At 38.5% G+C, this 18,451-nt stretch overlaps 1 protein-coding gene across 2 annotated transcripts in view; it reads left to right on the plus strand.

The window, feature by feature from the left end:
* IFT81 (intraflagellar transport 81) overlaps positions 1–18,451 on the plus strand; it is a 96,217-nt gene that overhangs the window by 42,137 nt on the left and 35,629 nt on the right. The gene's annotated exons all lie outside the window — the stretch shown is intronic.

Genomic DNA, 18,451 nt, shown 5'->3' on the forward strand with positions numbered 1-18,451 from the left:
GTAGAAGTCTCACTAAATGATATTCTCAAAGAATTTTGATTGCTTTCATCTCTGAGAGAAGTAACCCCCAAAATGCCATGGAACTTTGCCCTTGATCCTAACCTGCTTATTATTCTCATCAGTAATTTAAATTAATAATGTTTATTATGTAATTGAATGTGCCAGACACTATATTAGGTTTATTATGTACATTATCTCATTTATTCCACTGAACAACTCTATGAGATAGGTATGATTATTATTCCTAGTTTTTACAGATAAGGAAACCAGCACACAGAGGACTTAGGCTAACTTATCCAAGGTCATATTGCTAGTAAGTTTTGGCACCATGATTTGAATTGAGGTAGGTCGCACAGAGTCAGACATGACTGAAGCGACTTAGCATGCATGCATGCATTGGAGAAGGAAATGGCAATCCATTCTAGTATTCTTGCCTGGAGAATCCCAGGGACAAAGGAGCCTGGTGGGCTGTTGTCTATGGGGTCACACAGAGTTGGACACAACTGAAATGACTTAGCAGCAGCAGCAGTCTAGCTCCACAAACCTTAATAATTTTCACATGGCAGAAAGCTAGAAGGAACAGTCAGTCTGAGACAGGTGATAGCATTATAATTCAAAATCATCTTGGTAGTTAGGAGCCTTGTACTTAAGCAAACAAAATGCCATTAATGGGATTATAAATAATAATAATGTAGAATCTGAGTTTTATCTGCAGCTCAAAAATTATCCATTAGTTGTTGTTGCAGCCTGTATGGGAAGGGAGTTTAGGGGAGAATGAATACATGTATATGTATGACTGAGTCTCTTTGCTGTCCACCTGAAACTCACAATACTGTTAATCAGCTGTGCATGTATGCTCAGTTGCTTCAGTTGTGTTCAACTCTTTGTGACCCTATGGACTGTAGCTGTTAATTAGCTATGCTGCTGCTGCAGCTGCTAAGTTGCTTCAGTCATGTCCGACTCTGTGGGACCCCAGAGATGGCAGCCCACCAGGCTCCCCTATCCCTGGGATTCTCCAGGCAAGAACACTGGAGTGGGTTGCCATTTCCTGCTCCAATGCATGAACATGAAAAGTGAAAGTGAAGTTGCTCAGTCATGTCTGACTCTTCGAGACCCCATGGACTGCAGCCTACCAGGCTCCTCCGCCCATGGGATTTTCCAGGCAAGAATACTGGAGTGGGGTGCCATTGCCTTCTCCCGTTAATCAGCTATACTCCAATATAAAATAAAAAGTTTAAAAAAATCATCCAGTTGTAATGCAGCTTTAAAAAGACAAAATGCTGAGAATTGCCCGACAGTCCAGTGGTTAGGACTCAGTACTGTCACTGCCAGGGCCCCAGATTCAATCACTGGTAGGGAAACTAAAATCCCATAAGCTACCTAGCTTGGCCAAGAAAAAAATTTTTTAAATTATACTCTGTTAATAAAAATGTAATATCCCATTTATGTGAAATTATGCTTAGAATATTATTTTACATTTTTGGCATCATGTTTTAAGAAAGACATAAAAACAAGCCAGAATCCAGATGAAGGTGACCAAAACAAATGAAAAGTCTGGAAACATTCATGTAAAGAATTCATTATGAATTAGCTGAGAACAAAAAGCTAGGATTATGGAAGGATCTGCAGAAAAGAGTTAAAACAGTGGACCTGAATCTGCTATTTTTAGAAAAACTTGCTTGCAAGATTGGCCCTTGGCTGGCATCTAGGAAGTTGGATTTTAGAAGAATTCCCACCATTCCTTGATAAGAGTGGCTCACGTGCCTAAACTATATGTACAAAGAGTGTGGTTTATGTTGAACACCTGCTTTCCTTCTTGGAGTCTGAAATTTTGGTATGGGCTAGGCAGAATATGCCTACGTGATCAGCCCCCAGTAAAAACTCTGGGCTCTGAGTCTCTAATGAGCTTCCCTGGTTGGCAGCATTTCACACGTGTTGTTTTACCTCTTTGTTGGAGGAATTAAGGGAGAAGACTCTTGGAAGCTTGCCCCTGGTTTCCTCCTGACTTCACCCCATGTGCCTTTTCCTTTTGCTGGTTTTGCTTTGTACCATTTCACTGTAATAAAGCACGGCCAAGAGCATGGTTTTATGCAGAGTCCTGTGAATTCTCCTGGCATATCATTGAACCTGGGGGTTGTCTTGGGGGCCCCTGATTCAGATGGATTAGTATTACTCTTGTTTTGGGATGGAATGTTCTTGCTAGATCTATTAAATCCATCTAGTCTAATGGGTCATTTAAGGCCAGTGTTTCCTTATTAAATTTCTGTCTAGATGATCTGTCCATTGATGTAGGTGGGTGATAAAGTCCCCTACTATTATCATGTTACTGTCAGTTTCTCCTTTCATGTTTGTTAATATTAGCTTTGTATATTTAGGTTCTCCTGTCTTGGATGCCTCTATGACTGTTGTATCTCCTTGTTGGAGTGATCCCTTTATCATTATGTAATGTCCTTTTTCTTTGTTTTAAAGTCTATTTTGTCTGATATTAATGTTGCTACCTCAACTTTCCTTTTGTTTCTGTTTGCATTGAATACCTTTTTCCATCTTCAGATCAAGTTGAATTCAACAACATAGTGTACATCATACACCATGATCAAGTATGATTTATTCCAGGGTATATAAAATAATAATAATAAAATAATATTTTGAAAATCAGATTGTGCAACTAATATCTGGATACATTTTCATGAAATGAAAAGCAAACAGCATACATAAAGCAGAAGTCCCCATTGATTACCTTCTACCTCCAGTCCTCAGACTCTTTGTCAGAGAGAAACCACTGCTACTAATTTTGTAAACCCTTTTAGTCCTTTCTTTGGAGAGAGACACAGATTGGATAATACTGCTTTGTGGGTTTTTTAAAATGTGAATGGTATTGTACTGTGTGTGTTGTGCGACTTACTTTTAATAACATGTGTCAGAAATTTTTCCACGTAAGTAAACGAAGAGGCTTTTCTCTAGAGGTTTAGAAAATCAGCTCTGGAGGCAGAACACCTGGGTGCAGAACTCAGCTTTGCCACCTCTCAGCTGTTCAACCTAACAGCTAATGTCAGTAGTTACCTAACTGCTCTGTGCCTCAGTTTCTTTATCTGTAAAGTGGGGACAATAATAGTACCCACCTTGTATGGTGGCTGTGAGGGCTAAATGATTTAATATAACTAAGCAGTATACAATAGTGGCTGGCTTATAGGAAGTACTTCATAAATACAAACTACAGTTATAATAATTATTGTCATGTACAAAATTTAATTGCTATATTGTGTTCTATAGAATGTACAATTTTTTTATTCCAACCAAGAGTGTACAAAAGGATCTGTTTCCTCTGTTATTTAAAACAGCACTTGATCCTCATTCTTTTGATTTTTTTGTCATTCTGACAGTATTATGTTTTAATTTTCGTTTCTCTTAAGATTGAACAGCTGTCCACATACATGTTTGGTCATTTATATTTCTTCTGTCATTTGCCCTTTTATTGTCTTTCTTCATTTTTTTCTAATGGAGTGAATGTTTTTTATCTCTTTATCATATTTTTACCTGGATTTTAGTTGTTAATCTGGATAATTGTTCTAGTCTGTCATCTATCTCTGAACTTTGTATATGCTGTCTTTTGTCACACTGAGGGTTTCCTCTCCTTTTTTCCAAACAGTTTTATTGGTATATAATTTATGATAAAGTACAAATTGTTGCTGTTGTTCCACTCTATGATAACTTCATATATTGGAACAGAATTTTAGTAATAAATGACCTTGGTTTTCCATAGTTTGAGGTACTATAAAAATGTTTACATAGAATTATCTTGCTTTATGCAAAATTCAGTGTCAGAGGAGATTTAAAAAGTGTTAGAGCAGAGTATAATAGTAAATGTTCATAATTATGAATCTGAGTTGTCAATAAAAGGTTGATGTGATCAGTACGATTTTAAGATAACAAAGCTGGAATAGCATCTCTCCCAGTAATCATACCATGTTATTATTTTCCCAGCTCACACCCCACAACCCTGAAACATTCCCATACCACTCTGTTCACATGTGTTCCAAGATGTGCATGCTCAGTCACTCAAGTTATGTTCAACTCTTTGCAGCCTCATGGACTGTAGCCCTCCAGGCTCCTCTGTACATGGGATTCTCCAGGCCAGAATACTGGAGTGGGTTGCAATGTCCTCCTCCACATGGTCTTTCCAACCCAGGGATTGAACTCATGTCTCCTGCATTGACATGCCAACTGTTTACTACTGAGCCACCTGCAAAGCCTGTGTTCTAAGATACAGCTCATTTAAGATCACTTGTTAAATTTCTGCCTCCCCTAAGAAACCAGTAAGCTCCATTATGGCAGGGCCATATCTCTTTTTCGCCACCATTTACTTAATAGCTGGCATGTAATAAACACTTGGTAAATGTGTAGAAAACCTGAATAGAAGTGTATAATCTAATCTACATACAGATTTTTTCATTAGAAAATTGATAATATTTTAAAATGTTACGGCACTTCAATTGATAAGAAAAATTATTTTTATAAAGTCTTCATCCTAACCATAGTTGTTTATTATATGAAGTTATTTTTAAATACCTGATCAAAAACCTAAATTTGCCATTTAATACAGTAGTCCTCAGTCACTTCTTTTGTTAAATATGATCTTTACCCTTTCACGGGCAATAATCTGAGCTTGGTGACTTTGTCTCACTAAGGGAAGAGCAGAGAATAGAGGCTGTCCCTAAGGTAGTATTGCCACATGGCTTCCAATCTTTACCATCTCTGCCACCTTGATATCTCTGAATGTCTGCTTTAATTATTTGAAAAGCAAAACAAAAAACTAGCCACAGTGATTCAGTGCTAGTACCCTTCTCGGAGCTGTCATTCAAATGAATGCATGCCTTTTGAATCTGAACTTTTTTTATAGCAACAACTGAACCTTTGGTTAAGGTTGCATTGGCATTTCATGCATTGAAAGATCACTCCTGGTTTATGGTGTACGGGTTTAGAGTTCATTATATTTTCTTTCCTAACCGTTAAAAGAAGCTCAGCTGTTTTGCAGTTAATGGCTACTTTAAAAATGTGCTTGATCAAATAATATGTATAAGTAGCTTTAGAAAGAACCAACCGGCTCATTCTACAGCTACTGACGGAAATCCTAGAGCTAAATTGCAAAGATTATGAAATCTTTAAATACTTCAAAGAGAAGCACAATGAAGATAAGGGAATCCTGGCAAGATTAGCTGCAGCTGTCAGATCCTGAAAAATTAGGAATCAAATTTTGACACTTGTAATTGAATCATCCACCCTTCTAAGTGAGTCCAGGCAAACTTGTGATATTTTTAGAACCTTTCAAATCACATTACCCTCTTTAGAGTTCATAGCAGGACTTGAGGCCCCTAAAATTTCCCAGGAGATGGAACAAAACAGAATCAAATAAATTTGCCTCATTTCACTGCAATAGAAGGTAGACTATTATATATGCAGTCCATGTAATCCCACATCTTTAACTCCAAATGTGAAAACTTTTCATAGAAAATTTTTTTGAGAGTTAACTGCTTGGACAGCAGTTGAAAACCCCATTAGAGATATAGTAACAGCTGTGTGGTGGTGATTTGATTTATAATAGAAGCACGGAGACCTTGGATGATATGATTAACTGTGTTTCCCAGATGGATATTCCTATGCCACAAGTTTTTATTAAGACAGATTTCTACTAGCATATATCACATTGCTTATTATAGACCCTCCCAAGAGAATCAGCACTTACCTATCCACTACCATATGTAGGTAATTATGTTGTTTACGCTTGGCTTAGTGAGATTTTCTAATTTAAAGTTGAAAACATAAAACTAACAGGTTGGAAAAGGTTAGAATAGTGTTTGCATGTCTATATTTATATATTGCGCTAGTTACGATGAGTGATTTGAAAAGACTAACATTTTAGCAGAAAACAAAGGTTGCTTAAAACATTTTTTTTCTTGACTTAAAACAAATAACCACTCTGATACCAGACTTCAGGGAATCCAGATGATTTATGACATGAAGCATGACTTGAAAAGATGGCCTTTTCAGGTTTTCTGCAAGTCTGAATTCAGACAGAATAGAAGTGGGCAAAAAATTATGGCCATTTGGGCATATTCATTCTACTCTTGAACAGTTGGTGTTATCCATCTCACATATAACTTTCTTGGGCCTATTTCTATAGTTTTCTATGGCTAAACATCATTTGATAAAATAACTGACAAAGATGTGATTTAATTAAGAAATGGATAATATCATGTATGAAACGAGTTGCCAGTCCAGGTTCGATGCACGATACTGGATGCTTGGGGCTAGTGCATTGGGACGACCCAGAGGGATGGTATGGGGAGGGAGGAGGGAGGAGGGTTCAGGATGGGGAACACATGTATACCTCTGGCGGATTTATTTCCATATTTGGCAAAACTAATACAATATTGTAAAGTTTAAAAAAAAAAAAAAAGAAGTGGAAAATAGCATGGATAGTGCACTAACAGGATTTGAGGACACAAGTATTCATTCTAATCCAGTTTTTTTCTAACTTTCTGAACTTCGGTGAGTTGCTTTAATTTCTAAATAGGTTTTCTCCTCTGTAAAAGGAGGAATAGTGTTAAAAAATAGCTCTTTGTGATTCTTGACCATATAAAGTGCTTATTATACGGTTGTCTTATAAAGTCTTCACAGCTTAAGCACTGTGAAAATAGCTTCATGCCCGATATTGAGTTGGAAATTTGCAACAGAAGCAGCGATTCTTGTTTCCACATAAATATCCAGAATGATATCTGGAATCCAGTAATACTTTTGAGTTCCAGATAAGCTTGAAAAATATTTGTAAATGATTACATACATAGGAAAATAAACTGCCTTGTCCTTTAAAAAACTTGCTCAGATTTTGACCATTACTATTAAAGGTTCCAAAACATATTAAATGGGCAAAAGGAAAAAGAAGATCTGTCAAATTCCATTTTGATCACAAAGGAATTGAGTCTGTAAAATTGGTCCTGAAGCCAGAATCTAGCACTATTAAAACATTAATCTTACTAATCTCAGCATCTGAAATGATGACTGCTCTTTCATAGATGACAAATTTAGATTACAGTTGTGTATTGGACCAAATGATTAGTAATAGCTGCTATAATGGGCCTTCCTGCACAGTGGCAATCTTTATAGTTTACTTTCATGACAAATTGACTTGATTGGCCTGCTCTATGTGGTGCACTTTGAAAGCTTTTTCCTTAATGTTCTAAGGATTTATTGTTTATCTTGTGCCAAAGTTCCTTCAAAATATTTTTAATTTTTAAATATCTAAGAAATAAATCTCAAAGAATTCACATATGACCCTACATACCCAACACAACATTTATCTTTATTTCTTCATTCTTTCCCAATCTCAGTTTATAAACATACATACAAAAATTTTAGTTGTACTCAGAGTATGTAGATTTGTAATTTCTTGCAGTAGTGATTGTTCTGTTTTACTTCTAAAGAGCACTATATTACACCTAGATCTTTACTCTTCTGTTCGTCCTAATTATTTGACATTTCTTTGTTTCTTAGTGTTTAAAAGGAATAGTAAATTATCTCATCTTCCGTGTAATCTTTGTTGTTATTGTTCAGTCACTACGTGTCCAATTCTTTGTGACCCCATGGGCTGCAGCATGCCAGGCTCATCTGTCCTCCACTATCTCCCAGAGTTTGCTCAAATTCATGTCCATTGAATCGGTGATGCTATCTAACCATGTCATCCTCTGCTGCCCCTTTCTCCTTTTGCCTTCAATGTTTCCCAGCATCAGAGTTTGTTCCACTGAGTCGGCTCTTCACATCAGATAGCCAAAGTATTGGAATTACAGCCTCAGTAGCAATTCAAGCAAAATGACAGACATTATTAATCATTATCCATCATTCAATTTTGTAGAACATTAGTACATTTTATGGATCTTATTTAAATACCTCCCCAAGGTCACTTTAAGTGGTGTAGCAAAGATTTGAAATTGTTTCTCTGATTGCAAAGCCCGTGATCTCAACAATTCTCTGAACTGCTTCTGCAACCCTGTTGTACTTCTCCTAGGACTTTTAATGATTAATTTATAAGTTTATAAATTTTTGCCCAGATAAGTCATTATAACACAATTATGAGTAAATTTAATTTTTAATACTCAGAGTCTATTCAAATTAAAGTCTATCAGCTGTAAGGTTTTTGTTGGTGATGGGCTTTTTTGAGGTGGAGTGTTCTTTTCATTATAATTTTTTAGAGTAACACAAATATGTGGTTTAAAAACTAAAACAGGGGACTTCCCTGGTGGTCCAGAGGTTAAGAATCTGCCTGCCAGTGCAGGGGACACATGTTCAATCCCTGGTCTGGGAAGTAAGATCATACATGCTGCAGGGCAGCTAAGCCCATGCACCAGGACTACTGAGCCTGTGCACTGTAGAGCCAGTGCTCTGCAACGATAAGCCCACACACTGCAGCTAGAGAGTAGCCCCCACTCACCACAACCAGAGAGAGCCTGTGCGCTGCAATAAAGACCCAGTGCAGCCAAATAAAAGTACCACAGTACTACAAAGCTCATAATGAAAATAATGATACCCTTCCATGCTCCCAAGTCATGCTTCCTGGAGGCAACCACTTTTAATGCTTTTAGTTGTTTCTTCTAATATTTACCTTTGTATTTCTAAACAACAAAATTTCTTGATTTTTAAAAAAATTTTGGGCAGGCTATGACCAACCTAGACAGCAGAGACAATACTTTGCCGACAAAGGTCCATCTAGCCCAAAGCTATGGTTTTTCCAGTGGTCATGTATGGATGTGAGAGTTGGACTATAAAAGAAAGCTGAAAGCTGAAGAATTGATGCTTTTGAACTGTAGTGTTGGAGAAGACTCTTGAGAGTCCCTTGGAATGCAAGGAGATCCAACCAGTCAATTCTAAAGGAAATCAGTCCTGAATATTCATTGGAAAGACTGATGCTGAAGCTGAAACTCCAATACTTGGGCCACTTGATGGGAAGAACTGACTCACTGGAAAAGACCCTGATTCTGGGAAGGATAGAAGGCAGGAGGAGAAGGGGACAACAGAGGATGAGATGGTTGGATGGCATCACCAACTCGAAAATGGACATGAGTTTGAGCAAGCTCCAGGAGTTAGTGATGGACAGGGAAGCCTGGTGTGCTGCAGTCCATGGGGTCACAAAGAGTTGGACAGGACTGAGCAACTGAACTGAACCATAGGAAATGAGGATTTAGCTCTACATTCTCCATTTCCTGTCTACCCTCCATATCCACCCTTATGTTCTTTATAGCCTCCCAATATAATTATAATTTCTGGTTATGTCACTATTTACTATATTCATTATGATGATTGTATAAACATGTTGTTTACAGCTAAGCCACACAGCATATTATGATTACATATCCTTTCTTGTACACTTTTTTTCTTCTTAATACTGACCTCATTTTTTTGTTTTTGTTTGGTTTAGTTTTTTATATACCTATCACTCACTTAACTCTAAACTTTCTGGTAGAACTGTACAATTTCTCAGTATGGGATTATGGTCATCCACAGTAATCTAGTAATTATATTTCTTAAACCTTGGGACTAATTCTTTCTGGAGCCCCTCTCATTCTTCTGTTCCAGTGTAGGGAAATTAATTTCTAGGCTTGCTATACAATGGTAATCCCAGGCTTCACAGTTGTAATCCTGAAAATTTCTTTTACCACTCTTGTTTTGGATCTCCTGTTTGCCAAACCTCAAGTCTTCTCTTCCTTGGTTTATTTCCTTGTTATAATAGAGAATGTTCCTGAAAATAGGAACTTGGATAATACGTTTTTGTGAATCTTGCTTGTTTCAAATTGTCTTTATTCCGTCTTTATACATGATCAATAATTTGACTAAATAATGAATTCTGGTTGAAAATCTTTTTCCCTGAGAAATTTGAAGGCATTATTCTATTGTCTTCTGGTATTCATTGGGCTTCCCTGGTGGCTCAGTGATAAAGAATTGCCTGCCAATGCAAGAGACTAAGAGACTCAGGTTTGATCCCTGTGTGGAGAAGATCCCCTGGCGGAGGGCATGGCAACCCACTCCAGTATTCTTGCTTGCAGAATCCCATGGACAGAAGATACTGGGCGGCTACAGTTCAAAGGGTCCCAAAGTGTAGGACATGACTGAAGCAACTGAGTATGCGCACACTCGCTAGTATTCATTGTTGGTATCTGAGGCTCTTCTGATTCCCAGTCCTTTGATGTGATCTTTCATTGTTATTATTGCCATTTACCTCTTCTTGAAACTTTTAGAATCCTCTCTTTATCTCTAGTTTTCTAAATTTTTAAGATTGTATACTTAAGTATAGCTCTTTCTTTCATTGAACTGTGCATTCTGTTCGCTCTTCTAATTTAGAATCTTTTGTTCTTCGGTTTTGGAAAATTTTCTTGTATTATTTCTACCTTTTTTGTTTCTGTTGTCTTCTGGAACTCATTGGTTAGATTTGGGACCTTCTTGATTGATTCTTTAATGTTTATTTACTTTCAAAATGTTTAATTTTTTAAAATTATGTTAAGAATAGTGAAAGTTCGTGTTTGTGTGTGCATGTTGTGTATGAAAGGCATCCCTTATGGCTCAGACAGTGAAGAATTTGCCTGCCATGTGGGAGACCTGGGTTCTGTCCCTGGGTTGGGAAGAGCCCCTGGAAGAGGGCATGGCAACCCACTCCAGTATTCTTGCCTGGAGAATCCCCATGGACAGAGGAGCCTCAGTTCAGTTCAGTGGTTCAGTCGTGTCTGACTCTTTGCAACCCTGTGGACTGCAGCACTCCAGGCTTCCCTGTCCATCACCAAAAAACTTTGTGCACATCAGGACTCAGGAGAAAGGAGCAGTGACCCCACAAGAGACTGAGCCTGTGAGTGTCCAGCAGTCTCCGGCAGAGGCGTGGGTGTGGCCTGCTGTGAGGTCAGTGGCACTGAATACAACAGTCCTGGGAGCCTTGGGGCATGCTGGCATAAGTCCTTTTGAAGGAGGACTGCCATTGCTGCCATTACCCCTACCATAGTTTGGCCTCAGGCCAAACTACAGGGGGGAGAAGAGTTCTACCCATCAACAGAAAATTGGATTAAAGATTTACTGAGCATGGCTCCGCCCATCAGAGCAAGGCCAGATTCCCCCACAGTGAGTCCCTCCCATCAAGAAGCTTCCACCAGCCTCTTATCCTTATCCATCAGAGGGCAGACAGAATGAAAACCACAATCACAGAAAACTAACCAAACTGATCACATGGATCACAGCCTTGTCTCTCTCAATGAAACTATGAGCCAAGCCATGTAGGGACACCCAAGATGGATGGGTCATGGTAGAGAGTTCTGACAAAATGTGATCCACTGGAGAAGTGGCAAACCACTTCAGTATTCTTGCCTTGAGAACCCCACAAACAGTATGAAATAGACAGGGACAGAGGAGCCTGGCGGGCTACAGTCCATGGGGTTGCAAATAGTTGGACACGCCTGAGTGACTAAGCACATACTTTTATTACTCAGCTTAAAAAAACAACACTTTTGAGATTCCTTTTATGCCTCTACCTTATCCCTGCCTACAGCCTGAAGCAGGCATCTTCACTGCTCAGAGGAGTTCAGGGTTCCCGTTCTCTGGGTGGAGGCAGCCATCTAGGGTTCCCACTGCTGTGGCCAGGCTTGACTGGGGCCATCATTCCAGAGCTGGGTGAGCTTCTGACCCTGTTTACTGCTTTCCTCCAAGCACACACTGTAAACAGTACTGACAGCTGGGGGCAATCTAAGCAAAGGGACATTTAAATGTTTTGCCATTCCTTAATAAAAACACCCAGAAAAGAAAAGCAAGCAAGTATAACCTCTAGATAGAGAGGAACTTCTCACAGACACTTTGCAAACATCACACATCCTCTTTCCTCGCTGCAACACCTAGATTGTCTTCTGAGAAAGATCACAGATCTTGGTGAAATCTACTTAAGAATAAGAACAAGTGAAAAGATCTTTTTTCTACCTGTTTCTCACGGGAAAGGGGGGGAAACCAATGTGGGAGCTGTCAAAGAGTCCTCGGAGCTTTCCTGACTGTCCCCATAGCAGGACTCTGGCCTGGCAGTCAGGAGACGGGGGTGAGGAGTTGGTGTGACTGTGGAAAAAACGCTTCCCTTCCTAGGCACCATCGGCACAAGGAGGTGACCCCAGTGTTCCTCTGTAGAGGTTGGAATTAAACAGGAGTAGTAGGAGGTCTTGGAGAAGACAATGGCACCCCACTCCAGTGCTCTTGCCTGGAAAACCCCATGGACGGAGGAGCCTGGTGGGCTGCAGTCCATGGGGTTGCTAAGAGTCGGACACGACTGAGCGACTTCACTTTCACTTTTCACTTTCCTGCATTGGAGAAGGAAATGGCACCCCACTCCAGTGTTCTTGCCTGGAGAATCCCAGGGACAGGGGAGCCTGATGGGCTGCCGTCTATGGGGTCACACAGAATCAGACACGACTGAAGCAACTTAGCAGCAGCAGCAGCAGCAGCAGTAGTAGGAGGTCTCAGAGAAGGCAGTGGCACCCCACTTCAGTACTCTTGCCTAGAAAACTCCTGGACGGAGGAGCCTGGTGGGCTGCAGTCCATGGGGTTGCTAAAAGTCGGACACGACTGAGTGACTTCACTTTATCCCATCCAGTTTCCACCCCTCTCAGAGGTTACTCCCATCATGAGTTAGGTTTTTATTCTTCTGTGATTTTTATTTACTGTTTGACAACCCATTTGTATCCCTAAACAGTATATTATTTAGTTTCCCTAAGCAATACTACTAATGGGAGCATTCTCTGTTTATTCTGTAACTTGCTTTTTTGGCTCTACATTATTTCTTGAACCTATAATTGTTTATTTTGATTGTATATACTATATTGTATGAATATAAAACAATTAGTTATGGCATGTTTTCCGACTTTTTGGTATTGCAGGTTTTTATCAATATTATTATGTATGTCTCCCTGTGACTATGAGCAAGGATTTTTGGAGGGTAATGTTTCCTAACTTTTTTCACAACATGGCACTTAAAGTAAATAGTTACTGTTTAGCATACTGAGATCAAAGGACAAGGCTGCTTATAGCTGAGGATGACTGGCCTGGGATTTCTTTATAATATCTTGCCCAGCTGCTGCAGAGGCTAAGTTGATTAATATGTGGGCACACCTGTACTGTTTGTGCCACATGAGTGTCCTGGAGCACACCCCATTTAGGAAGACCTGCTCTGGAGCAGTGCTTCTCAGAGTGTGGTCTGAAGACCTGTTCTAGTACACAAACCGTTAGTTACTAATCCACAACCATGTAAATTAGGAGGAAGCATTTAGGAACATCGAAATAGGAGGTCAAGAAACACCTGGAGTAACAGGCAAATTTGGCCTTGGAGTAAGGAATGAAGCAGGGCAAAGGCTATTAAAGTTTTGCCAAGAGAACGTACTAGTCATAGCAAACACCCTCTTCCAACAACAAAAGAGAAGACTCTACACATGGACATCACTAGATGGCCAACACTGAAATCAGATTGATTATATACTTTTCATGCAACCAAAGATGGAGAAGCTCTTTACAGTCAGCAAAAACAAGACCGGGAGCTGACTGTGGCTCAGATCATGAACTCCTTATTGCCAAATTCAGACTTAGATTGAAGAAAGAGGGGAAAACCACTAGACCATACAGGTATAACCTAAATCAAATCCCTTATGATTATACAATGGAAGTGAGAAATAGATTTAAGGGACTAGATCTGATAGAGTGCCTGATGAACTATGGACGGAGGTTCGTGACATTGTACAGGAGACAGGGATCAAGACAATCCCCAAGATAAAGAAATGCAAAAAAGCAGATGGCTGTCTGAGGAGGCCTTACAAATAGCTGTGAAAAGAAGAGAAGTGAAAAGCAAAGGAGAAAAAGATATACCGAAATGAATGCAGAGTTCCAAAGAATAGCAAGGAGAGATAAGAAAGCCTTCCTCAGCGATCGATGCAAAGAAATAGAGGAAAACAACAGAAAGGGAAAGACTAGAGATCTTTTCAAGAAAATTAGAGATACCAAGGGAACATTTCATGCAAAGATGGGCTCGATAAAGGACAGAAATGGTATGGACCTGACAGAAGCAAAAGATATTAAGAAGAGCAAGAATACACAGAAGAACTGTACAAAAAAGATCTTCACAACCCAGATAATCACGATGGTGTGATCACTCACCTAGAGCCAGACATCCTGGAATGTGAAATCAAGTGGACCTTAGGAAGCATCACTACAAACAAAGCTAGTGGAGGTGATGGAATTCCAGTTGAGCTATTTCAAATCCTAAAAGATGATGCTGTGAACGTGCTGCACTCAATATATCAGCAAATTTGGAAAACTCAGCAATGGCCACAGGCCTGGAAAAGGTAAGTTTTCATTCCAATCCCAAAGAAAGGCAATGCCAAGGAATGCTCAACTACTGTACAATTGCACTCATCTCACACGCTAGTAAAGTAATGCTCAAAATTCTTCAAGCCAGGCTTCAGCAATATGTGAACTGTGAACTTTCAGATATTCAAGCTGGTTTTAGAAAAGGCAGAGGAACCAGAGATCAAATTGCCAACGTCCACTGGATCATTGAAAAAGCAAGGGAGTTCCAGAAAAACATCTATTTCTGCTTTATTGACTATGCTAAAGCCTTTGACTGTGTGGATCACAATAAACTGGAAAATTCTGGAAGAAATGGGAATACCAGACCACCTGACCTGCCTCTTGAGAAACCTGTATCCAGGTCAGGAAGCAACAGTTAGAACTGGACATGGAACAACAGACTGATTCCAAATAGGTAAAGGAGTACGTCAAGGCTGTATATTGTCACCTTGCTTATTTAACTTATATGCAGGGTACATCATGAGAAACGCTGGGATGAATTAAGCACAAGCTGGAAGCAAGATTGCCGGAAGAAATATCAATAATCTCAGATATGCAGATGACACCACCCTTATGGCAGAAAGTGAAAAAGAACTAAAGAGCCTCTTGATGAAAGTGAAAGAGGAGAGTGAAAAAGTTGGCTTAAAGCTCAACATTCAGAAAACTAAGATCATGGCATCCAGTCCCATCACTTCATGGCAAATAGGTGGGGAAACAGTGGAAGCAGTGGCTGACTTTATTTTTTGGGGCTCCAAAATCACTGCAGACGGTGACTGCAGCCATGAAATTAAAAGACGCTTACTCCTTGGAAGGAAAGTTATGACCAACCTAGACCACATATTAAAAAGCAGAGACATTACTTTGCCAACAAAGTTCTGTCTAGTCAAGGCTATGGATTTTCCAGTAGTCATGTATGGATGTGAGAGTTGGACTATAAAGAAAGCTGAGCGCAAAAGAATTGATGGTTTTGAACTGTGGTGTTGGAGAAGACTCTTGACAAGAGTCTATTGGACAGCGAGGAGATCCAACCAGTCCATCCTAAAGGAGATCAGTCCTGGGTGTTCATTGGAAGGACGGATGTTGAAGCTGAAACTCCAATACTTTGGCCATCTGTTGTGAAGAGCTAACTCATTTGAAAAGACCCTGATGCTGGGAAAGATCGAAGGCAGGAGGAGAAGGGGACGACACAAAATGAGGTGGTTGGATGACATCACCGACTCAATGGACATGGGTTTGGGTAAACTCCGGGAGTTGGTAATGGACAGGGAGGCCTGGCGTGCTGCGATTCATGGGGTCATAAAGAGTCGGACACGACTGAGCAACTGAACTGAACTGATAGACACTGAACTGAACTGATAGATTTGGTACTGTATAAACATTTTTATTATTTTATAAAAGTATGCAGTTTACAAACAATTAGAAAGTTTGAAAAACTGGTCAATCACCATAGAAAAGTGTGAGAAACACTGCTGTTTATGGGAGTGGTGGGGGATGGGAGGTACATGATCAACCTTAGTAGCTATGCCCAGTTGACTTCCAAATTATGGTTCCAAATTTATATCCCTCACTGTCAGTGGTGTATAGGTGTTCTACTTCCTCCACATCTTCAACAACACTTAGTATGGAAGGGCTTTTTATTTCTACTAATCAGATGGGCATTATAATGGTATCTTACTATGGTTTTAATTTGCATCACTGACTATAAATGAGGTCAGACATCTTTTAATATGCTTATTGGCCACTTTGGGTTTTGTTTTCTATGAAGTGACTATTCAAGTATTTTATCCATTTTTCTATTGGGTTATTTGCCTTTCTCTCATTGATTTGTGGGTTTAATTTATGTATTTTTGGATATAAATTCTTTATTGGATTAACATGTTACAAATATATTCTTCCGAACTTGTGGCTTATATTCTTAATCTCTTAATATATATTTTGATGAACAGAAGTTCTCAATTTTAGCAAAGTCAAGTTTATCAACATCCATTTTCAATGTGTGTTTTGTTTCAGAAATCCTTTCCTATCTCAGTAATCATAGTGATATTGTCCTATATTCTAGATTTTTAGTTCTCATTTTCACATTTAAGTCTATATAATCCAGTTGGTATTGATTTTTATACATTATGAAGTAAGGGCTCCATTAATTGAGCATTTTATTCTTTTCTTAAATTGAAGCATAGTTGTTAGTTTCAGTGTTAGTTTATTGTATAGCAGAATGATTCAGTTACACATATATTTTCAGATTCTTTTCCATTATAGGTCATTATAAGATATACTCAATTTATCCCTGTGCTATAGTAAATCCTTGTTTTTTATCTGACCCTGACTACTTTTCCCCTAGGTAGTTTGTCTAGTGAATGTCAAATAACCAATCAACATAGAGCACATTGAGTAATCAGTAGGTTTGTTCTTTCACAAAACATTTATAGCTTTTAGCTTTTAAAAATAGTTCCAGAGCACAGCAAGACAGAGAAAGGGAAGATTGGCCTAGATAATACAGAGGATAGCAGATGAACAGGATTGATTTCATTTTGGGCACTTTGCCCAGGACACTTTTAATAGAACATATAGTTACTCTGAGGATTCTGAATTTGTGGTTGTGTCAGACTTACACATTTATTCTTTTAAAGGAAAAATTGCAAGTTATTAGATTCTAGGTACATTGGTCTGACTTAAATTTTTTAAAACAGTTTCTGTAATCCAGCCATTGATAATTTTGCTGTGTGTGGGCTAGATTCCTTAATATTAAAACTAACTCAATCATGGATAGAGAAATATTTTGAACTTCCTTCTTCTAAATCACAATGTGTTCGTCATTTCTTTCAAAGTTTAAGTCATTTAAAAAGATGTCTAAACAATGAATTAGCGGGTTATTTTTATGTGAAGAATTTTTAATCTTACTGGTTTTAAGGACTTTCTTTGCATATTCAGGAATCAATCAAGTCTTTAAGGAAAAAAAAAACAAACCTTAATTTTAGAAATGTTCTCCTTCCTGTTTTGCTACCTTATAGTTTATTGGGTTGGCCAAAAAGTTTGTTTGGATTTTTCCATAACATCCTAGAGAAAAACCCAAACTAACTTTTTGACCAACCCAAGAGAATTACTGACCTTGGATTTAGCCTATTTTTAGGAGGTAAAATGCCACATGGTAATAGAGTTTGCATTAAATAGTGGCTTTGAATGAATTTTCCTTTTTTTCTGTTTTCTAAAGCTTCAGTAATACATTCATTTACTTTTATTACTTATAAAATTATTTATTACCCCCCTAATTATCCTTATAAAGAACTGGGCATTACAAAGGTTAAGATTATTAAAGAATTTTCACACTGTAGGTAATATGGAGGTTTACTTTTGTTTTGAAGTGATACATTTAAGTATAATAGGCCAGATTCTTACTATGAACATTTTTAAAAGAATGTAGTTAAAAGGTTGGAGCAGAAAAATTATTTTATGTAGTAAAAAAGAAATCTGAAAATTCTTAGTACTAATGGTGCATAAGAGAAAGTGATTTTTAAAAGTATTCTGTTCTGTTTTAGAAATACCAGAAAATTTTTGCATTTGTCTCTTATATTGAGCAATACTTTTAATGAGCCAGTGCCTCAGGACCTTTACACCTGCTGTTTCTACTACTTGGAATGCTCTTCCCTGCTTCTTTTTCCTTTCTCTAACATACTCCTGCTACTTCAGTCTTGCTTAAATTATTTTAGAGAAATTTGTCATAACTCACCTCTCTAAAATTCCAACACCCCCCCCCCCACCTTTTCTACCTTGGTCCCAACCCAGGTTAAACTCCTGTTATTTATTTTCAGGGCCCCTTCACTGTTTCATAATGTTCATTGTGGTTGTGAACATCAGTTCAGTGTTCATTTTCCCCACTACTTCTTAAGTTTGTTAAGGGCAGGATACGTATCTTGTTTAGAGTTGTATTCTCAGTGTCTGCCCAGTGCCTATGTAATAGTTAATAAGTAGTACTTGATAAATAAATTCCTTTAAATATTCATTTCATGTGCTTTTCTGAACTCTAGTTGGTATTGTTTAACAATGGAGTCTT

This window comes from Bos grunniens, chromosome 17 (assembly GCF_055505025.1).
Source record: "Bos grunniens cultivar Pamir isolate PY7600 chromosome 17, Bosgru_T2T1.0, whole genome shotgun sequence".
Taxonomy (NCBI): Eukaryota; Metazoa; Chordata; class Mammalia; order Artiodactyla; family Bovidae; genus Bos; species Bos grunniens.